The 23,909-nt window shown below is 50.6% G+C and overlaps 1 protein-coding gene across 1 annotated transcript in view; it reads right to left on the bottom strand.

Annotated features, from left to right (window-relative positions):
- SLC25A22 (solute carrier family 25 member 22) overlaps positions 1-16,331 on the bottom strand; it is a 52,322-nt gene extending 35,991 nt beyond the window's left edge. The window contains exon 1 of the mRNA XM_063332170.1: positions 16,188-16,331. The gene's annotated coding sequence lies outside the window, so the exon portion shown is untranslated. The remainder of the gene's footprint in view (positions 1-16,187) is intronic.
- Between the last annotated feature and the right edge of the window lie 7,578 nt (positions 16,332-23,909).

Raw genomic sequence — 23,909 nt, 5'->3', positions numbered from 1 at the left:
CAGAGACCTCATTTACCTTCACACAATAGCAGTCGAGAAGACCAAACAGACAGCAAAGACTGGCCTTGGAAATGCAGCCGCCTCCACCACTCTCCAAGGAGGGAGAGTGCTCAGCACTCAAGAGCTTCTTTTGAGTGGTCCAACCAACCCTCCCATCTCAGGGATAAAAGTCCCACCACGTACTGGAGGCAGCTTTCTCTCCAGATCCGTCTGCTGGCCTCAGTCACCAGGGCCACGTCAATACAAAGCAAATGAGTTACTGAAGACACCAGACAGACACTTTACTGCACCCAGCAACCAGTCCCTCTGTCTGCTTGGCCTCAGCCACACCGGGAAAAGCCAATCTAGCTGCCAGCTCCAAAGCAAGGATCAAAGCAAGTGGAGCAGCAGGTATTACTGGAAAGGAGGGGAGGGGAAAAAAAAAAAAAAAAAAAAAAAAGAGTAGGGAAGGAGGTAGGGATCCTCCTGCCTCCAGGCAGTAGTAGCAGGAGGAACACACCCAATGTTCCAACGCTTTCCCCTCTGGGCTCTCCATCCCGCTGGAAGCAACAGGTTGGCCATTGACTCCTAGTACAACATCATGCAACTTTATCTGTTTTGCTGAGAAACCTTAAGCAATAAGTCCAGACAACAAGCATCTTCCATTACCTCTATGAGAGCTAAGTCTTGGAGAAAGGCCTCCAAAAAACACTGTAAGCAGCAAGAGCAGTGCCCTCCTGACCTGGAGAGCTTCTCCAGGCCAAACAACCAGCAACTTGCTTAGATTAGGGCAGAAGCTGTTTGCCCTGTTGCTTAACATGGAGGCCTCTTCTCGCATCAACATGATCTCTCTCCCAGACATGTCTCCTACCCCTCAGCTCTACTTCAGGGCAGCTCAGGAAACAAGAGTCCACTTCATAGTTCCTAACACCAGATCACCCTCCAGTTACCAGAGCACATCCCACTTCAGTCAGACAGAAACGTTTGCAAAGGACAACTGTTCAATGCCAAGCCATCTGCATTCAAGTCAGACAGAAAGACTCGAGAAGTAGGCCTGTGACAATCTGGAACAAGTGTCAGATACGCCCTTTGACTTTGCATGTCTTGGGAAACTGCCATGGATCAAGAGCCGGAAAGTGAAGCTGGGCTTGGGTATCAGCACTGCAGGACGAGAGGCCCCAGTGGAGATCTGGGACCTGTTATTTTAGGGGCTGCACAGACCTTCAGTCAAGGACAGTCCCTGTCCTGGAGGTTTTGCTGCTGAACTGCAAGACAAGTTGAGTGAGGACAGCCATTAAAAGGAGAAGTGACTCACACAGGGCTCACATTGTCATGCTGTCCAAGATATTGGGGCTGCCAAATTGAAGGAACCAGAGGGAAGGTTTCAGCAAGACAAATGACCTTGCAGTCATCTCCCCAAGAACACATACCAGAGTCCTGCTCCATAGGAGGGCAATGCATTAAAACACTCCCTAAATGCAGTGCCTTCTCTCACAGGAGAGAGACAGCAGGTCTAAAAGTGCTCACAGCACCCCAGGAAGACTGAGGGGAGAAAAGGAAACCCACAGGAGCTGTTGGCACTCTTCCCATCTCAACCCGCCTCCTCTCCAACTTCTCAAAAAGGCAATTGGGTCTAGTGGATGAGTCTCAAAAGACCAGGTTCCTCTGCTCTGCACAAATGCCACATCAAGCGTGCTACAGCCCTGCTTCTCTCTCATTCCTCTGAACATTTACAGCACAAGTAACAAGCCTCTAAATTACAAACTCATGCTCAAAGGCAAACTCAGTCTTGTCTCTCCACGGCTTCTAAAGAAACATGGACCAAGAAGCATAGAAGCCAGAGGGCCAAAAAGCCTTTCCACACATCTCCTAACATAAAATCTTTAGTGATGTGGTGATATGAGGTCAGAGCACAGCCACAGCAGAAATTCAGGCCCAGCATTTTGCTTGAAAATAGCCTTTGGTCTGTAGAGACCTGCAAGTCCCTGCACCAACCCAAAGGGATCTGTAAAATGTAGCTACAGAACAACTAATCCATATGCAAATGCAATGAAATATATGTGTATATATATGTGTGAACTTCTAGAAAAAAAAATTATTTAAATTAAATTTATAATGGCCTACATTATTTTGCAGCTGAAGAGCCAACAGTGAAAGCACAAGCTAACTGACAGATAGTAAAATTGTCCACACATGATCATGCTGATGCACAAGCAAGTTTGCAGCTTGGACATCTTTGGACAACATAAGCATGTGCTTATTACCAGTGATGCCTCTTTCCAAGTGCCACTTGAGAAACCACGTAGTCACACATTGAATTGGTGTGATTCTAACTATTTTTAACCCACCTTCCTCTGGATCAGTTCTCCATACCAGTTTTTATGAAATTACAGCTTCAGAGACATGCAGCAGTAGCTGGAGAAAGAGAACCGCTTCACTGAGAAGCTGAAGTCGGGCAGATGGGAGACAGCTGGGAAAACAAACAAGAACTTATACATAGCGTTTCCTCTTCAATAATCTGTGGTGGTCAAGAAAAGGCAGAGCCAACTGACAGTGACAGACAGACCAACCCTTTGATCTGGAAGGACTTACCATTGAGAAACTAAATGGTATAAATCCCTTGCTCAGGTGCTCTGTCAAGAGACCAGCAGATTAGAAGAAAGGCTCCCCCCTCACAATTTAAAATAATCACTGTCTACAAAACAGTAATTAAAAACAGCCAACCAAAAAGTCCGAGGGAAAGCGAGGGTCGGATTCTAGCTCATTTGGTAGGAATGAGGCAGAGCACTGAGTTGAGGTCCTGGGGCATGAAAGGGACCATTCATTCTCCACCAGCAACAAAACCAGGGCTCCTGGCTCTCAGCAGACCGATCCCCTCTGTAAGAAAGGGGTACCAGTGGCCCTGCTGGGAGGCATAAGCGTCTCTTTGGGCCAAATTGCAGCAGTATCTCATTAGAGCAACACCCAAACACCCACAGAGCTGTTCCTGTTAGATGCCTTGAAGTGCGTCCTCCTGGGACGCAGAAGGGATGGACTGACAATGCAGGTCAGTGCTGTGCCTGCTGCGGACCCCCTGCTGAGAGCTGGCAGTCCTGGTGTTTCTCCGAGCACTGCATGCAGCCCCAGAAAAGGCTTTTTCTCCTTGAAAAGGGGGGAGGGGGATAAAAACTCTTTTTCTTTTGAAGAGAAAGAAAAACAGGCCACAAATCCAATCTTGTTTCCCCTACATCGTGTTCTTCCAGACAGGTGTTGAGCAAGACCTGTGCCAGAAATAGCTCCAACTTCAGCTACTCCAGGGCTATAAATTAAGCTCCATCCCTTCCAGCCCAGCAACCAGCAAAGGGCCTGCAGAGCTGGCTCTGACACATGGCTGCTCCCGCAGCACAAGGGAAGATCAATGAAGCCACTGGGTTAAACACCATATCAAGGCTGCTCCTTCCTTCTCCAAGCTCATCCAAGCCAGTGAGCAGACAGAGAGAAGAGGGGAGGGGGGAGGGAGGGAAATCCTCACTGCCTAAAAAAGCTGGCCTGGAAAATGCCCCATCTCAGCAGCTCTGAGTCAGCAGGCTGCTATGATCCTGCACAGAAAGCCGCCCACCCACCAAGCCAAGCAGTGTCCCTTCCTGCCCCTGAAGCAGAGAAAAGAAAAAAAGAGAAAAAAAAAAAAAATTACCGCCTCTGTCCAGCACCTGAGGTATCCCAGCAACCATTTCTCTTCCCGCAGACTTTTTCATTTTTTATTAATCTTTTCCCTGCAAGGCACCCATTCAGAGCTGCACATGGGTACCTCCATATCACCAGTACAGCGTATACCATCGCAGCTCCTCACCCCACCAACCTTCATCCATGCGTTGGGCTGTCCCTGGAACAGGCTCTAAGGAAGGAAAAATAAACTTATCTGCTCCAACCTGCTGCAGACAGACTCATGTGCATCCCCTGTCACTCCACGGAGATCTCACAGAGACTTACTTTCCTACTGTGCCTCCCAGGAGGACCAGGTCCTCATCAGACTCAGGCCAGAAGAGCTCATCATTTCTGCTGGAGCCTGGGCACTTGGTCCCCCGCCAGCTGCAGTGAGAGGGCACATTATTACAAGCACACTGTCCAATTTCATGGGGTTTCCTTGCCCATCTGCCTGTAACAGCCTCATCTTCTCAATGATGCTCCTGCACAAGCTCATGATGACTGGGAACAGTTCAGGCCTTGACAGCTCAAGCTTACTTGGCAAGAGGGAGAAACAGCAAATAAGAACAGCAACAAGACAGAGTGGGAGCAGGCAGGCTACCTGCCTCTCACACCAACAGCTACTTGCAGATAACCTGACCAAAACTGTGCAAGCCCATCAGCTGCTTTCCAGCACCACTCTTCTTGCTCTTCCTTCCAGATCACGCTCACCACAAAGAGCATGACCTGTGATTACTGCAGGAAGGGGAAGAAGAGAAGAAATGCAGGAAGCCTCCTTTGCACATGTAGTGATCTGAAGAGAGGCCCAAAAACGCTTAACTCACTAGTTTTAGAAGCAGTGCAGGACCTTACTATTTCACATGTTCTGCATGGAGAGAGACACGTACCACCATCCTGGGCTTGCAGGCTGCATCATGCCAGGGTGGTGGAGCACAAACTAGCATTCACGCCCATAATCTGCATCTTCTGAGAGCGGGAGGAAGTGGTGGAAAGAATACCAAAAAACTGGTGGCAAGCATCCTGACAGCATCCCATGGGACCCAGCTAAGCTCTGTGCATGGCAAGACCCAGACCAGCAAAAGGGACTGAGGACCACAGCACTGCAGAGAATAAAATTTCTTGCAACTATTTTTTGTCCTTTCACGAGAAACCTGCCCTTTCGCAGTCTCAGTTTTGAGCAGTGCCAGAATACACCAGCCACTTCCTCTGCCCCAGGATTCACCAAGGGGAAACAGAGAAACCAAGGGGACAACAAAGCAAAATTGCTAACAGTACCTAGTTCATAACCCGATTAGAGCAGAGTTCAAGTGCGGGTTGCTAAAGTTTATTTCTGTATATTTCTGCCTCCCAGCCTGTGTCATATCACGCTGATTTATTCTATAGATCCTTTCCTACAGACAGTGTAGAGCATAGGAAATATCCAGGGCTAGCTGTTTAGCAAACCTGCACTGAAAGCTTCCTTCTGTCTACTGAGCCTGCTGCTAATTCCCTTCACAGCTCTGCTCATTAACAAAAATACAACACAATAAAAAGAGAACCGCATACATATACACCTTGCCCAAATTCCCTCCATGCTGGCTGATCCTGAGTCACCACCAGCGATTAACTGTTGCCACGCACTGAGGAGGACACGGTTATTAAATTAATAGAGGCTGCTTAACCTGGCTACAAATATACATGAGTTCTTTGTGCCTTAGTGAGCTAATAAGGCATGTGCTAATTACATTAATTCAAACAAGCCCAGCATGCCCTGAGGGCAAAGGGAGAGAAGGGCGCATCAAACCCAGGCTCTTTCATAATAGCTGTGCGAGCGGAAAGTACTTGCCTTGACACGGCTTTCAGAGGAGAAGCATAGGAGCGCTGCGGCTTGCACCCTACTGCTCGCTCAGCCCAGCTGCCTGGTTAACATGCAAAAAGCCTTGCTCATTCACCCAGCCCTTGATGACGCGACAGACACGGGATCCCCTCTCCAAAGGGCCAGACGGCTTGTCCCTTCCTACCTCCATAGCCCAGAGCACATCACAAGCCTCAGGATGACACCCTGCTGCTTTGGAGCCATGAGCCTGGGACCCTGCAGGCAGCCCCTTTCCCACAGGGACCACATGGTACTGGCAGCCCCCAGCCACAGAGCAGCGCCAGGGACTGCAATTCTCCCAGCACCCTAACACATGCTGCTCCTCACACGGACCTGTCTCCTCCACATCCACAAAGGCAGCCAGAGACAGCTTGGCCGGACAGGCACCACACGGAAGTTGCAGTGTGAGCTCAACCCAACCGGCTCCCTAAACCTATCTGGCAATGGGGGCAAGCGGCGTCACCACGTGCCACCTCCCATGTCAAAACACAAACAGAGCCTTCAGAAACGGGAAGGGGAAGGGACAGCCTGTGGCAGAGAGGCGAAAGGACAGCAGGAAAGAGAGACACACAATCCCAGCAAGGTTCAGATACGCTCAGAGAGGAGCCTCCCCGTCTCTCCAGACCAAGGGTAACCAGATCCCTCACCTCTGCCACCCCTGGCAAGGAGCCTTCCTCAGCATCAGCTGGGCTCACACTAAGGGTGTCTGCTAGGCACTGCCACCACCTCCTGGAATGCAAGGGAGAGAGAGGAAGAGGAAGAAGAGAGGAAGTTGGTCGTATTTCTTTGCATCTCCAAGGACACGTGCTCACCAAGCGCTTTCTGAAAGTGCGCTTGTTCCTGTGAACACTAGGGGACTGTGCCAGAGCAAAGCAAAGGTGTGGGGGTTTTTCCCCACGCTGTTCCCCACTTCTTCCTATACTATGTGCATCTGGCAGTATGCAGGGCCATCCCCAGGAGGCCTGAAAAGCAACCACCTTTCTCTGGCAGCAAGGGCTATGCCATGCAAATTGCAGGGTGTTTCAAAGACATGATGCTGACTCTCCCCCTCAAAAAGAGGATCTCCAATCGGGCACCAGGCCAGACCCAGGGCTGCAGAAGGGTAGCACAACAGGGTTTGTCCTGCACAGAGGCAGCAGTACAGGCTCGATGAAGTCTTGACAGCGGGTTGGCAGAGAAGATGCAAATATTTTCATGAAGGAAACCATACTAGGCATTTTTAGCGCCTGAAAAGCACATCTCTCTCAAGCCACGTGATTCTCTTTCCCAGCAGAGGCTGTAGTTGCTCAACCACTAGTCCAGCTTAAGTTCAGGTTACTGCCAAAAAGGAGGGAGCTCTTCCTTCCCTCAGCAACTAGAGGAACTCATTTCGGACTAGATCTTATTCCCGGGACAATGCATAGATGTGAACACATAAATGCTTGCACTGGCACAAAAACAGAGAGGCAGGAGTAAGAAGCAGGGCTGCCCCTCTCAGTAGCAGCCTGCAGCCTGGCTGATGTGCACACTGGAAAAAAAACACAATAAACAACAATAAAATAGAATAAGAATCCTACCAGGGCAGCCTGGGAGATAAGGGCTTCTGGGCCCTGAACAAAATGATTTAAAAGACCTAGAAATCCAGAGTCCTGCAGAGCTATGCATCAACTGATAGCTGTCACTCAGAGTCCTGAAGAGGGACTGTACGAGCCTGGCTGGAACAGCAATGCGTCCAGCAAACCCCACGCCCTGCCCCTGTAGCAAAGCCACAGTGCCCCGAGAGAGCCAGCCACCAACATGGGTGCCAATGCTAAAATATTGTAGGTTAACAAAACAGGACCCCAGGCTGACCCCAGCGTCAGCCTTCCTATGTCACCCTCTGGAGGTAGGAGCCGGGCTCCACCTAAGGCAAGGTGACAGAGAAGCACTGAGCAGGAGCCACCATGTAAGCATGCAAACACTGGCGTACACGCCGCAAGCTCAGATGCTCGCTAGAGTCAAGACTTTTATTTCAGATGCCTTTTACGCAAGAGACCAGACATGGAGAGCACACGAGATAACAAAAGGACACCTCCCAGTCTCTCAAACACTTTGCAACAGCAGGTAGAGACCTTTCCAAAGAAGGAAGCTTACCTTATTACTTTCCACAGCTGAAGACAGAATTTGACTAATACTCCCAGTACACAAGAAGAAATGCCAGTTAACTGTCACGTTAATCAATATTCCTTGCTTCTCAGCCACAGGAATGGTGATACAGGACACTGCTGCTGCCAGTCCCTTTGCTGTGGGTGTACATGAACATACCTGCTCCGCTCCTGCATCACAAACAGCATTTCTCTCCTCCCACCTCAGCTGTTTGCTTACGCCAAAGCCGTTCAGATCACAGCAAAATGGTTCCATGCTAAACTCACATCAGCAGCCCCACATGGGTCACGTTCCTCCTAAAGAGGTTAGCAGCTCCTCCAGGGAAATTCATACGTGCTCTGTGACAAGCAGAGGAACTGTCAAGGGGACTGCAACCACCGCCTGATGGCTTGGGAATCTGTGGCATAATCCATCCGCCAGCTCCCTGCTCACCTAGAGTGCTATGAATCAGCAGGCTGCAAGGCAGACAAAGCGTTCCCATCAGGAAGACAATATATTTAGGAGGCTACAGGCAAATGAAAACACAGGCAGTCCTGCTCACCTAAACAGAGCAGAAGGACATGGGTAACACAAGAAAGGAAAAAGAGTGAGAGGAAAAAAGTGAAATAAGTCGAACTTGGAAAGTCATTCTCTGGACGTTAAGTGTCTTACCTGGCTACTCCATGTGCACAGTGCAATGCTGCTACCTGCCAGGTGTATCCACAAGAATTTACCTGACACATTAAGCATCCTCAGTAAAGTGATTCACCTTGCATTGCTTAAGAATTAGACCTGTTTTCAGAAAGTTTCAAAATAAAAAATCACCCCCGAAGCACACCTCACAGCCCTGCTCTAACTACCGACCAATGCTGTCTTGCCAAAGACTGCATGGCACCAACAACAGATATCATTAGACACAACGAATTGTCACGCCAGTGAGGAGCGTAACAGGCACGTTGCGTTGGGAGGCTAACAACGGTTTGGCAATGCAGGAACCAGACACACTGCTCTGCTCCAGAGTTCCTCAGGCAAGGACTTCTGGGCTCCAATCCACGATCCTCATCGGAGCCAGCTGTGCCTATTGACGTGGGAACCTGCCTGCCACTGCCACACAAGAGGTGGTGCAGCACTCTGCTGCTGCCACAGTTGGTGTCAGGACCCCAGGCCTGGTACCAGCTGGGGAAACCATGTTCTCCTTTCCCTGCAAGAGGAGTAACCTCATCAGGGGAGAGGAGAGGTTGGCCACAGCAGCCAGCTCCGCCAGAGTTCATCAGCGTCCCCAACTACGACATGTAAACTCTCTCCCATCCCAGGCTACCAACAAGTTTGTCAGCTCACCTGTACACACAGGTGTGTCCAAACAGCACATGCCCCTTGCCACGACTGATCTGTTTGCTTCCAGCTCCAGACCACCTCAATTTGCACTGCCACAGGTCCAGGTAACTGCACCAGCATGAGAGACAATCTGGTGTCAGATCACACTGTGGCCTTCCCACAATCTCACCCACACGCCAAACATCTCACAAGCTGTACGGCAGCTCCGCAGCCTCTCTCCATGAGCTGACCCCACACCTCTGCAAACTGGTCACAGCTCACCTCCATCAGAACAGCCCAGCAAGCGGGCACAGCCGAACCTCACCGCAGGGGAAGCAGGAGCTCGCTTCACGCCAGGGACCTGGCAGAGCCGCAGACCCTGAGTCAGCGGTGCGCAGATGCCTCCCAAGCACATAGGGGCTGCGGGAGCCGCCTGCTCAGCCTCCCCGGGAGCATGCTGGCAGGCAGCACGCCGCACGGCACACTCAGGCACGCGCCCACACACAGCTCAGCAGTGGCCTGGCATTTCTTCCCCCCCTTCAAAGAGCCAAATTCAGACCATCTGTTGAAGTATTTCTGCAAATCATCCCTCGTTCAGGAAGGGCCAGGGGCTGAGTTTAGTTGTTTATATAGCGTCTGGCATTTCTGTAGTGCTTATCGCTTCAGCATCCAAGCTATTTCCTTCAAGCTCTCCGTTAGTTTTGAAGAACCAGAGTGGGGCACCAATGAGCCTTCATTTTAAGTTTCTGGGAAAAAAAAAAAAAAGGCACCAAAAAGACAACAGCTGCTCAGGACATACACACTTGTAGCTGCTAAAAAAGCAAGCAGAAGAGTTCAGGGGAAGGGGGTCAGGCCAACACAATGTGTTTTATGTCTTTTAAAGAAACTACTACTACCCTTAGCCTTCATAAAAAACAGCTGCTCCCAAAGGATGAGACAAACCAACAAGTGCTCCTGCTGCCTTACAGAGAAGAGCTCAGCTTACCCAGGGCACAGAAAAGGAAGCTACCCCCATCCTTGAGAAAGTCAACACAAAATGAAAAAGGAAAACAAAGCAGCCAGAAGGAGAGACCGTTTACTACATCAGATCATACCTTCTGCAACAGCTGCCATTGTTATTGCATATGAGTGGCAAATCCATGGATGTTGTCCCTATTTGATTGTAGGGAACGTGTTCAGAGACAGACATTTTACTGCTTATCCAAGCTCATGCTCTGAATTTGTGGCAAAGGAGAAAGCAGTACCCAAATTCACAGTTAGCCCCTGACATGTCCTGTCCCTAAAACATGCTTCCTTCTTTTTTCTTTTTTTTATAAATCCCTAACTATCACAGAGCAAAGAGCACAGCACTGAACGGGGCACCAAAGAAGCTCCCAGTGCACGTGGCCTTGGAGAAGGTGTTTCCATCCCACCCAACCTGGCAGGCAACAGGGAACTGCCCTCATCTCCGCTGTCAAGGCGTGCAGGCAGCACACCCATTAAAGGCAGTAAGGGGTCAGACACCGCAGTGACAAGGACACAGTACTCGGTAGCAACAGAAGTGACAGATGTGCTGGTCCAGACTAAGCACACCACGTGCTACCGCCTCCTTCCACACGTTTATCTGTGCAAAGCTCTCACATCACACAGCACAGCCTCTTGTTGAAACAAGAAGGATTCACTGGAAGCTGCGGTTAAATTCAGAAATGAAGGATCACGGCTACTGGCCTGGCTTCCGGCTTGGCCAAACTAAGAGCTCACCCGCACAGCATCTCCTACTAAAACAACTTGCAGAAAGTCCCATATCTTTGTGCTCTAATTAAAAAAGAAAAGCACACGCCACCTCTCTTCCCAAAGGCCTCCTCCAAGACAGTGAGTCACTCAGTGCAGCAGTACTGCTGTCCTTTGTAAGAGGGGATGTTTTCCTTCTCCTTTCCTCTCCCTACCTTGTCCACGAAGCTCTTCATAGCTGGGACAGCCTTTAAATTGAGAGTACGATCCCCAGCATGGAGCCAAACTCCAGGTGGGGCAGGCACAGTCTTTGATGGGACTTCATTCACCTCCAGCTGCTAAAATTCATGCCATTCTGGAAAAATCAGCTGGACCAAAATCAATCTCTCTCCTTCTGGCCTCTGAATAAATGCTGCAGACCCAGGAAAGAAAAAAACCTCAGACAGCTCTCTTGATAAGCCACACACCATTAGCAGCACCAAAGGAAGGAGCAGGGCACTGGGAGGTTTGACAAGGCGTAGCCACCCACCACCAAAACGAGAACAAGAACCGGTTATGAAAAGGTTTAACAAAATAAACATAAGACTGCATTCCTGTGAGCAGCTCACCACAGGCTGCATTAAGTCAGGATCAATAGAGACCCCACAAATTAAATAAATGGTATCCTATCACATTTCTCCTGATACAGAACAGGCATTGCTGCCTGGCTGCCCTTCCCTTCCCCAGGCAAATAATCTCCATGTGGGCAGTCCTCCTAAGACAGGAAGTATTCAAAGCTTTCATATTTGAAGATGTGTAAGAGGAAACTGACAGACAGAAATCCAAACCACCCAGAGTGACAAGGTCTTTTCACTGGGTTTGTCTGGGGTTTTGCCGTGTTTTCTAAAGCTTTTGTACCCCCTGTTACTTTATCTTCACAAAAACTGAACTACCCAGCAATCAATACTGCAAGGTTAAAGCAACACTCAATTTTGCACTGGACAGCTCAATCCGCCCCCTCCTTCCCACTATCTTTGTGCTGGAAGGCAAACAGAAGATGACAGGAAAAAATTATTTATCTGCTGTTAGGATTAGCTGGAGCAACACAGCGTCAGCTCCAGCAGCACACTGTGCAGTTAGCTGGATATGGCCAAATGACGGTCCCCACTCCAATCAGGCACAAGCCACAGGACTCAGCCTTGCAGAAGAAGGAAGGCTTCAACAAATCAGGGCACCAGGGAAGCCAAAACACACTGTCCTGTTAGACCTCAGGCACCTCTTCAGCAGAGAAAGAAGAGGTACTTGCAGCCACATCCCGCTGTCTCACTGCAGAGAGACAAGGCAACTGGCTCCAGCAAGGCTAGCGTCCACGCAGACATTTATGAGAAACGCACAATGAAACATACGCAGTAGGTATGATATGTTCAAGAGTGAAAAATAAAAACAATGCACTAGCTCACATAGGCAGCATCCGTAGCTCGTTTGCCATGATAAGTAATCGATAATTCAAACTCTCCTAGCTTTCTGGTAGTGCAGATGTTTGGGTACTTCTAAGAAAGCCCGAATGCGCAAACATGGGCATCAAAGCAGACTTTTGCATTTCCTGAAAACCCAGTTAAGGATTTAGGTGAACATATACACAGATGTAAAAAGCATAATAACCAGTCCTTATGTACCAGCAGTAGCAGAAGGCAGGATGCTGTGACCAGGCAGATCCTTCCCCATCTTGCACGGCTGCTGTTGAAGGAGCAGCACAGGCACTTGCCCTTACACAATATTGCAGATTTAAACAGAGGAGCAGAGGCAGCTGGGAGGTAAGTATGTCCAACTGGAAGCCTAATAGGATGTTAACAAACTTGTAAGTGACAGGCTAAAGAGGCCGCGTGCCCAAGCTCTTCCTGTAGCTCGAGGGCTCCCACATGATGGCCCAGACCCAGCTGGTGCAAACCAGATTTGCTCCGCTGACTCTGCCAGAGCTACATCAACATACTCCAGTCAAGGGCCAAGGTGCACAGCTCTGGGACATGACTGACCTGCCAGCAGATGTGTAGAAACTTCATTCTGGGGAAAAACAAAACAAACAAATAAACAAAACAAAAAACCAAAACAAAACAAAAAAAACCATAACCAAAACCCAACAAAAACCAAGGGGAAAAAACACTCTGAAAAAGGACAGCCAGGAATAAGGCAGGCTTAGGAGAAATACCTGTCTGTTCCGAAACAGCCTAGAAAAGGGGGAACTGCAGAAAGTCCCTTCATAGGACATTGGCATCCTACCGTAATACACATGAACTGCAGCACTCAGGACCACAAGGAAACTCATTTGTCCCAGCCATTCCAAACCCAGTTTGGTTACATATCGTCTCCCCAGGGCAGGATCTCTGAACAAAAATATTTTGCATTTTTCCACCCCTTTTCCTTCCCCCCTGGGGCCTAGTTCAAAGCTCTTTTATGTCATTCTGGCACTACAATACGATTTTAGGCAGACAAAACCAGCTCATTAAGAGATACACCCCGCACAGGGCATCTTGCTGGCACTGGAAAGTTGGCAGTGCAAAACACTTGCAGTTCCCTGCCCCCAAGTGAGCCCAGGGATCAAGTGACAAAAGAAAGCATCGTGCTGGAACAAGGCAGACATGCTGCAAGATGGCACCAGGGGACACGAATCCTTCTGCGGCTATGCTCAATGCTGCTAAACTTTTCTTCTCTCCACACAAGCCTTTCACCTCCCAAATTTTACAAGGACATACCACCTTCCAGCAGCCACCATGAATTTGGCAACTGCCCTCCAAGAGCATTTTATTTCCACAGTGGGGTGAAAGAGAATCCAGAGGTTTGTGAATACCTGTAAAACAACCCTCAGCCCAGCAGCAAACCCAAAGCCCAGCCCTTTGGAAGGCCAGAGGTGGATACCACACAGCTCTACAAAACACCTAGGCACTCCTTGACGAAGAAGGAGCAACTCATCAGTCACTCCTCTTACAGCCTCCTAGCTGCAAATTATTCAGACAAAACCCAGAGTGCCAGGGATAATTAACTATTTTTTACAGCATAGCATGATCATCACGTACGCTGCAACAAGGGTGTTCTGTAGATCAGGCTTTACCCCTCATTGAAAAGCTGTTCTTAGGAGAATCTGCAAAACTGGGCCGCCAGTCAGGGATGCTGGATCTAGATGTGTTTTACTCTAGCTAAACACAGCACAATGTTTCCCCACCTAAAAACGCTGCTGCCCTACTCCAGAAAACCTCTCCCTCCTACTATTTCACAATTCTCAACATGACAACGGTTATGCAAGAACAACTGTATAGGCATACGAAACGTTTACAGCTCCTAAGCGATACTTTCCCCATTTTAACACCCTCATCAGAGCACAGCTCCAAATCCTCACGGTTCCCAGGCTTTGAGGCACACCAAAGTTCAGGCATGGCATCTCGGTCCCCTTCTTTCCATCACACCTTTGCCCTTCTAGAGACCTACAACATACAATGTGATGCACAAACGAGCATGGGGGGCTGCTTCCATGCCTACATACTGCTGTCACCTTAGCCCGCCAGGGGCGTATTTCCCCCTGTCTTGCCCACTAATTTAAATCTTGTTAGGAATAGAGGAGTGAATGGCCCTGACAGGCTGTCAGTGATTTCTACCTCCTAGTAACTTAATACAGCACACTACCCCTTCTTAAAACGGCAGCGGGAGGATCTTCTAGGGCCCTGGCATCTTAGTAAGACATTAACAAGATTGCTGGGTAACAAACAAGACCGCAGACTTTCCTTCAGAGCAGTGCCAGGCTCCAATTTCTGACACAGATTTGCTCCCTGTTCCAACTCAGCCATCCCTCTCTGCCACTGATCACCATCATCCTCAAAATATAGCGCTCCTTACTACGACAAGCACTCGGTGAAGAAATGAGCCTAAGGCACAGCACCAGGAGAAAAATCGTATCTGTGTGAATGACAAGAAGTAGTAGCGCACAGTTAAAAACCCTACAGGCAAGGCATTCAAAGGGGCAAATCCTCATTAAATACTGCTGTTTATTTTCTGGTGAAGAGGTTAGAGTAACTCCTCCTATTTGACCCCATCTATACCACTATTTGTAACAGCCTGGAAAGCAAAACACAAGCCGAGGACAAGAAGACAACCGCCATCCGAGTCCCACACGATATGTTGTTATCAGCCGAGTTCCACTCTAGTTTGATTGCCTTTTGCTCGCCATTGCCAAAAAACAAGTTATTGAAAGGAGAAGCCACAGTGACTTGCAGTGATCAAAATCACTGCAGATACAATCCCAACAGCAGCAGCCACACCACAGGAGATCCTAATGGCAGCGAGACTCTGAGAGATGAATGCGCTATAGTAAAAACACATAGTCTTTTAACTGTAAAGACCTAATATTTAAAATATATTAGGCCAAATAAATATAGCTCGGATCCTGCTCTGACGTTTGTTACTCTGACAGTCTGGCAAGATGTAGAAACTAAAAGCTGAGAAGCCCTGCAGTAGAGAGGCCTGGGGCACTGGAAAATCTGATTTCCATGACTGTGCCCTCGCCCAGCAGGAGCCCGGCAGCTCCAGAGGGTGCAGCGAGAGAGGAGAGGATGCTTGGGGTCCAATTCCCAGGATGACCTTGAGGAAATCCCACAGCCTATCCAAATTGCCACGTTCCCCATCCACGGGAAGAAGAGCACAGTAACCTTGACCTACCTCAAAGAGGTGCAGATCTGGCTTAGGAGAGCCTGGAAGGAGCTCGGGAGGGGCTTAGACGCAGGACCCTGCGCTGCGACCGGGGCAGCCAGAAGCTACAATCCTACAGATCACCTTGGAAATCAGAACCCCCAGAAAAACGTGCAAATCGCTTTCAATATGAAAAGCAGCAGCTCTGAGGCACTACAGGGGACGACTGAAACCACACACGTGTCACCCACAATTTCCCCAGCACAGGCAGGGAGAAGAAGGGGACGCCGATACAGCCCCCAAGGCCTGGCAAGGGCAACCCCAGCACCACGGGGAGCACGGGGCGATCTCCCCCAGGCTCGGCTTAGACACACAGGCACCTGCGGCCCCAAATTCAGGCAGCAGGACTCCCACCCCCTAGGATGAGGGGAACGGTTGGGGGGACTGGCACTTCCCAGAGTGAGGGGAGCAGGTGGGGTACGAGCTTACAACCCCGCGGGTACCGAGGGGGTACATGGGGGGCCAGGGGAGCCCGCTGACCCCGGCGGTGAGGGGGTACATATAGGGTCCAGGGGAGCCCGCTGACCCTGGCGGTGAGGGGGTACATATAGGGTCCAGGGGAGCCCACACCCCCCGGGGTAAGGAGGGTGCATGGGGGGAGCCAGGGGAGCTCGCAGCCGCCGGGGCGAGGGGCCGACCCCCCAGGGACCAGGGGTGCAGGAAGGGGGCCCGGCACACCCCTGAGGTGAGGGGCCGGGGCGAGGGACGATAGGGCCGGTGCAGCAGGGGCCAGGCCGGGGGAGGCAGGCCGCGGCCCGGCGGCAGGAGGGTAGTCGGGTCCCCCAGCGGCGCCTCCCGAGGGCCGGGGAGGGGCCGCGCCCGCACTTACCGATCCGGGGCGGCGGCGGGTTCCCGCCGGGGCCGGAGGCCAGTGCGGCGCGGGGTGCGGAGCTCCTCGGCGCGGCGCGACCCGGCTCAGCTCTGCCCCCTCTGGCCGCGCTCGACGCAGGAAAAGCCGCTGCCGCCGCCGCCGCCGCCGGGCCCTCCCCGCCGGGGCGGCCGCCGCGTCGCCATGGCAACGCGGGCCGGGGCGGCTGGGCCTCGCCGCGGCCTCCCCCGGCCCGGGCCCACCCCGGGGCTCAGCGTCCCCGGGCGACGGCATCCGCGGCGGGAAAGGGGGTGCCCTGCCGTGCCCGTAGCCCTGCCCTCCCCTCCGACAGCGGCACCCCTCGCCCCGCCGCAGGGCGAGGTGCGCTCTCCCTCACCCCTCCCGTCAGCCATCTTGCAGCCACCTGGCGAGCGGCACAAGCGAAAAAGGAGGGGGGGGGAATAATAAATCTGTCATTCCCTTCAAAATAAAGACCGAGCCAGTTGTGGTCGGTTGGATCACCGTGCTGTGCCACCTGCTGCCCCCCTGGAAAGTCTCCAGGCCACAGGCGGACATTGGTTTTGGGTTTAACAGGCTCCATTGTGGTTTCAGGAGTGTAACGGGGCCTGAGTCCTTGCACAAAAACATCCACGGAAGCCACTTCAGTGGGCTTTGGAAACTAAGCAAGAAGGCGAGGAGGACATCAGTAGCCAGCCAGATCTCTGTGCCCCTCGGGATGATGCCCATGGGTTTGACTCCACCAAGGAAAGAGGGAAAGATCTCCAGGAGAATACGAGAGCATCCCCCACTGCTCACGTGCACCGGGCGCTACGCTATAACAGCCACATCGAGCGTGGGGTCACCAGCTCTGCACCAAAAGCTCAGGGGAACCATCAGAGCACGAGTACACAGGCTGTGCAATGAATCGGAGATGATCAGAGAAGAGCAGCTACAAGGATGGTGGAGCGTGCCAGGCTAATGAGGACATTGTGCACACGGAAGAAGCGACAATTATATGGAGTCATGATGAAGAGCTCAGAAACATCAGAGTTGTGCATGCACCTGAAAGCAAGAGGACCTTGTTATCACAGTCAGGGACCTGTAACCCAAGGTGAGAAGAAGATGTAAACCAGAGGTCGGTGAAGCATCAGAAGCCAATACTGATGAGTTGGATGTAGGTGAAAAAGGGAGCAGCTCATGCACTTCTCAACCTGCGCTGGGCAGGAGATGAGGAGATACAGCACAAGAGGTGACAAAGCTCACTCCAGAAAGGTGGTGCCTGACCAAAGAAGGAGACCTGTGCACCATGGACATTTTTTTGGTGTGTATTGCATAGGCACGTGGCCAGGGAGCTGCTGATATCGTCTGTCCAACCCTGCTGCCGTCTCTCCACTGCGTCCTTGGGAAAGCGCTGGTGGGCACTGACAAGGGGCTCCCCCAGTTTGGGGAACAGGGAAACATAGTGGGGGGAAGTTGCAGTCACCCCTTCCCACTCCCCAGGTGTGAAACTCCTTCTCACTCCCTTCCTTGGTGGTGATGGGTCCTCGCTCTGCCATGTTTTACAAAGGCTTTGGAGCTTTTGTACAACTGTGCTGTACCACCTCAGACAAAAGCTGAACTGAACTCGGCTTGGATTGAGGGGGATAGATTTTACCATTTATCATAACGTGCCATCCCATAGATGTGCTGGTAGGAGAGTACCATACCCTGGCAAAGAAGAGGTTAATGCTGTCCGGCTTTGTGCTGAGTTTTAAGAAGACTGCAATCACCCGTTTTTATTTTTGGTTCTGCTGCATAAAAACAACTGCTTTTTGCAATGTGCATGGCACAAGGGACCCGTTTCTTCCGGCAGTCTTTAGGAGAGTGGATAAAAAAAAGCAGAGGAAGAAAGTTCACATTCAGTGAGTGCCAGGTTGTCAAGGTTTCCTCTGCTCTCAGAGATAAATTTTTTCTTCTGACAGACAATAAAGAAATTTCAAACCATTTGGTACAAAGTGGAGCTTCAAAAGCAGCAAGGTCTGCAGCTGATACAAGGTGAAGAACAGAGCTCAGGACCTCCTGTACGAGGCAACATCGTCATCATGTCACACATGCAAGCATTATAGCAGGTTTGTTCTCAGCTTGTCACAAAGCTCCCCCTGCATGAGTCTCAAAATCCTGCGCTACTTTCAGCCCGGCTGCCAGAGGGGCCGTGGGCTGGCTTAGCCATGCCAAGGACATGGGTCAAGTTCAGTCTGCTGGCAAAGAAAGAGGCTTTCACGAGGTGGCGTTTTTCAGCTTCCTATCCCATTTGCATTGCTTTCTGTTTTAATAAATCATGGACTGCTCCTGAAATCCCCAAGCGCCTGATGAATGTGGCCGTTAAACCAACGCTTTAAAAAGCCAAATCAGGCAAGCTTGGGCATTGCTCCCTTGGCCATGTGGCCATCCTGGATGTGATTATCAGAGCGCTGGTAGATGATTTGACTGATAAAGATTGAAGCAGCAGTAACGTATAATTAGCACTGGTCAACATCATTTTCTGGAAAAATCAATCTCAACTGAGCCTGATCTCATTCTCCATTGGGACCACAGGATGGGTTGCCAAAGGTAACAGCACAGAGGTGATAGAGGAGGCATTCAGCATCCAACTGGTGAGATTACAGCCAAACAGTATGAATAAAATGAACAGATTCACAGCTGTTTGTCAGTTTGGATGCCAGGAATAGCTTACAAACCATTCACCCAGCAAATCTGGTTTCATCTTCTGTGTGGACACTTGACATTATAGAAGTGAGAGGGGATGTGGATGCAGCCAGAAAGTGGGGAAAGTGGGAAAAGGACAGCTCTACCCCAAGCTCAGCTCTGTTGTCCCTGAGAGAGAGTTCAAGGCTGCAAGACCACTCAGGTGAACCAACATACATGGTCTGTCTGTTCCCTCTGGCCATCGCTCCTTGGAAGGAGGCTGCAGACATTCTCTTAATAGCTATTTGATTCAAATGTCTAACAAATACCAGAAGGAAAGTCCCTGATGCTCAAGGCACACAAGTGTTCCTCATTTCCCATCAGTAAACTCTCCAGCCACTTTTCTCCAGCAAAAGTAAGGAAATCAAGGCTTGGCAATGTTAGTCTCTGAATAAAAACAAGCAAAAAGCTTTCAGGCTTCAATCATTGATCATCAAGAAGCCAAAAAAGCATAAAAGTAGAGTTTTCTCCCCTTTATAAGTGACTTTTAGAGCCGCAGGGTTGACCCAAGAGTGCTAACAAGTAATGTGTCACAATCTGGCTCGCAAAGTCACCCAGCTCCTGCAACACGCCCCACAGGGCTGGCAACCTCCAGTAAGCACCAGCATCTCGCCATGCCTAGCACCCGTGGGGCTCTGGCCTTAGGGCTGCCTGACATGCAGCAGACCCCGTTCCTGCACGCCTTTCTGCAGCGTGCCCCACAGCAGCAGTGCCCTGGCTCCTTTGGTAGCCAATGCAGGCTCCCACGCTCAGCACAGAGAGCGCAAGGGAAAGCAATCTCATGCCCTGCATGCTTATCTCCCAGATAAAACAGCAAGGCACTTTTGTTTATTGAGTGCTGATGAATGGCGCTCTCTTGGCTGTGAGATTGGCCTCCAGATCCCACTCTGGGCACAGCTGCTGGCAAGGAGCCTGCAGCTGCAGCCGCCTATTGCCACAGGAGCCTTTTGGCAGGGCTTACCCCCTCATCCCAGGTAGAAATTGCCCCACAGCGTCCCGCCATGTGCATCTGCCCCCACGCAGAAGTGGCATCTGATTTCTGGGGCGTTGCAGGATAGGGAGCATCACGCTTTCCCTGGGGTGTGCAGCCAAGCAATGCCAAATGGTGCTGTTTGCTCTGGGATGACACAAAACTGGGAGGGGTGGCTGGTACACTGGAAGGCTGTGCCGCCATACAGCGAGACCTGGACAGGCTGGAGAGTTGGGCGGAGAGGAACCTAACGAAGGGCAAAAGGGCAAGTGTAGGAGGGACCTACACCTAGGGAGGAATAACCCCATGCACCAGTAAAGGTTAGGGGTTGACCTGCTGGAAAGCAGCTCTGCAGAGAGGGACCTGGGAGTCCTGGTGGACAACAAGTTGACCGTGAGCCAGCAATGTGCCCCTGTGGCCAAGAAGGTCGATGGTCTCCTGGGGTGCATTAAAAAGAGCGTGGCCAGCAGATTGAGGGAGGTCATCCTCCCTTTCTACTCTGCCCTGGTGAGGACACATCTGGAGTAGTGTATCCAGTTCTGGGCTCCCCAGTTCAAGAAAGACAAGGAACTACTGGAGGGAGTCCAGCGGAGAGCGACGAAGATCATCAAGGGGCTGCAGCACCTCTCTTATGAGGAAAGGCTGAGACCCGTGTCTGTTTAGTCTGGAGAAGAGAAGACTGTGAGGGGTTCTCATCAATGCTTATCAATAGCTAAAGGGCAGGTATCAAGAGGATGGGGACAGACTCTTTTCAGTGGTGCCCAGTGACAGGACAAGAGGCAATGGGCACAAACTGGAACAGAGGAATTTCTGTCTGAACATGAGGAAAAACTTCTTTACTTTGAGGGTGGCAGAGAACTGGAACAGGCTGCCCAGAGAGGTGGTGGAGTCTCCTCCTCTGGGGACATTCAAAACCCACCTGGATGCGTACCTGTGCAGCCTGCTCTGGGTGACCCTGCTCTGGCAGGGGGGTTGCACTAGATGATCTCTGAAGGTCCCTTCCAACCCCTACCATTCTGTGATTCTGTGAAAGCTGTAGCTACGTTAACCTGCTTTGCTGTTTCTTGGGGGCAGAAACGTGAGATGGCTCTGTGCTGCCAGGCTAGATGGTGAAGTGGACACCAAGGACACTACCATCCTGCCATGCGTGAAAATGAAACAGCTTGGCCCACAGGGATAGTCGCGGCTTCCCGGGCTTGCTGCCTCGCCAAGAGCTGCTGCCAGCTCCTCTAGGGCCATGTTATTTTGGGACCCCAAAAAGCTGATAGATCCATTTGTGACTGCCTCTGCCCTCCAGCCATTGTTGATGCAAAGCAGTTGTCACAACATATCCTGTTTAAGCAGCAGGATCTTCTTTTCCCTGCCCGGGCTGCAACCAAATCATCTGTTGTAAGGGATTTTTGAGGGGGACATTGTGTTGTCTTGCTCCTCTCAGTGCACCAGGATGAAAGCCTTGCTGGGATTATCACTCAGCCTGATGCTCCTGCAGCACACAAAGGATGTGCCAGGCCCCAGAAGCCAAGTAACCTGCAGTCTTGGGAGGGAGCAGCTACAACCAGCATCACAACCTGTTCTTGTTCTCAGCTCTGGCCTTGGGGAGAAGTTAAGAATCACAAAGATTTCCTTTTTCTCCAACCTGGAGGGAAGAAAACTGAAAACATTTGTCCCGAGCCATTGCTGCTTCCAGAGGGAGTGAAATCCTCTGAGGACTAGGCTGAAGAAGCAGCAAGGTGAAGATTCATACATAAGTTCATATTCTCCCCCAGCTATCCTGTCACCACTTCCCTCAGCCAGCTCTCCTGTCCTGCTTCTCACTGTAATCTAAAGCTTTTCTTCATCACACCAACAAAGCGTAATTAGAAGCCTAACCACCCATCAGCCAGGTCCCTTCTTCACAGGGTGTGGAGAGATGGGTGTCTCCGTAGGGACTGCAGCCACCCCCTGCATGAGCCCCACTCCTGGACACGCAGATTTGCTGTTTCAAAACCTGGTGATGCTAAACACCTCCAGAAGACCAGGTCTGGCCTGTGGCAGAGACCTGGCAGAGGCGGCATGGCTGGGACATATCTGGAGTTACTTAAATCACTGTGTATTGCCACCTCCTGTTCATACCCAAAGCTTTGACCTCTTGGTGCTGCCTTGGAGCCATCCCACAGGTGGACCTGCAGCACCCTGGTGCCTTTTTTATCAGGAAAAAAGGTTTTCTGCATTAAGAAGGAAGAAAACTTGAAAATTTCTCAAGCTATTGGTGTTTTTATTATAAATACCAAGGTTTACCCTTGCTGATTCAAGCAGAGCACTGAGAGGGTGGTGAATACCTGGAAACTTACAGCAGCTTGAGCAACTAAAAGATGAAGAATGTTAGCTTAATGTTTTCCCAAGTCACTCACTAAATGTCTGCAGACAGCATCCCTCAAGCTCTCACGTCCCATTAGCTAAATCAGACCTGCCCAACTTCTCTGTGACATGTGACTCTGTCTGGTGTCCCGTCTGTCTGACCTATATTCCCTGGTGGCCTCCTGCAACCCAGCATCTGACGGCCACACAGGGCCTGCCCCAGTATGTGGCTCCACCTGGTGACCCAGCGCATGGGAGCAGTGACCCAGTGCGTGGGACTTTGTGAGCCCAGTCAGGAGATGCCTGGAGAGATACCTCCAGCTGCAGCTCTCTGCTGAAGACGCAGTGAAAACAAGGCAGAGCCGACGTTTTCAAGCTTAACATGTTCAGGGTAGAAATCCCATCTCTCCCTTTGGGCAGTGCTGCCTGCTTTGTTATGGGTCACCACTGAAATTCTCAATCCGGGAGTGAAGCTCGGCCAGATGGCTCCAAGGAAGGGTCCAGGCAACAGCTGCCTCCAACCCATGCAAGCGTGGTCCCCCCTTATCCACAGGGCAGCTTCAGCAGAAACAAGACTTGCAACTGTCTTGCCTTTCTAGAGAAAGCAAGTAGAGATGTCTGATCTGCCTCCTCTGGCTGCTTTGTTTCTCCACATACGCTATTGCTGCTGCTTTGTTCGTCTCCTGCCTAAGAAAGGCAGCCCCAGTCTCTCACTCCTTCCATGTGGGAATGCATTCAGCTTTCTGTATTCGTTTACTTTTTAGAGGATCTTTTTCCCAACAATTTAACCAAGTACTTTCTGAGCACAACTTTTATATTTTGGCCTTAAACATCTCATAGCAATGACTCAGCATTAGAATGATGCACAGTGGGGAAAAAAAGTACCTTCTTTTGCATGTTTGCAGGTGATGTTGGATTATTTCATTTGGTGCCACCTAGTTGAGAAACAGTGGATGGCAACCATCTATTCACGGTCTTCATCCTTTCCCAGGAGATGTAATAGTCTGTTGTAAAAAGAATTAAAAATACTCTGTAGTACTCATCTCCGAGCATCCTTCCTGCCCCTTGCACATTTTCCAGTTCCATTATCTCCTGTCTGGAAAAGACAAGAACTGCACTGGTGTTCAATGAGCAAACCAAGCAGAAGGATCTTAGTCCCAGCCTCCCAAAGCAACCTTCTGCATGGGTTCAACCTACAGACCTACTGCGAGGCAGGAAGGGTAGAGGCTGAATTTTCCATTGTGATGGTGTCTACCCGTTTTCTACATTTCCCAGTCACTGAGTTCCTTCAAGGTAGCTGGGAACTGGAACAAGCATCAAACTCTCCCCGTGGATTTTCAAGCCACACAGATGTACAGAAAAATAGTGCTTTAAGAACATACAGTTTATTTCTGCAGAGTTCAGGAAATGGACACACGCTTAATTGTAGCAAAGGCTGTTTTCTTCATACATACAACACAAACTGATAAGCATGGTGGGTTCACTTCGAGGCAGCCCTGGGCTGGGGCTCTGATGCACCAGTGTCTGAATACCGGCCCCACACCTTTACCAGTGAAAGCTACTCTTGGCTTTAAAGGCTGAAAAAAGGCTGTGATTCTCCTTTTGGGGGAAAACAGTGAATTTAAGGCTCATCAGATTTCCTTTCCCTTTTAAAAGCAACAGCAGCATGACACTGTCAAGTACGGACACTGTGGGGTACCAAACAGCAGGAA

Source organism: Chroicocephalus ridibundus, chromosome 4 (genome assembly GCF_963924245.1).
Source record: "Chroicocephalus ridibundus chromosome 4, bChrRid1.1, whole genome shotgun sequence".
Lineage (NCBI taxonomy): Eukaryota > Metazoa > Chordata > Aves > Charadriiformes > Laridae > Chroicocephalus > Chroicocephalus ridibundus.
The sequence above is the reverse complement of the archived record's forward strand: the minus strand, read 5'-3'. Positions and strand labels throughout refer to the sequence as shown.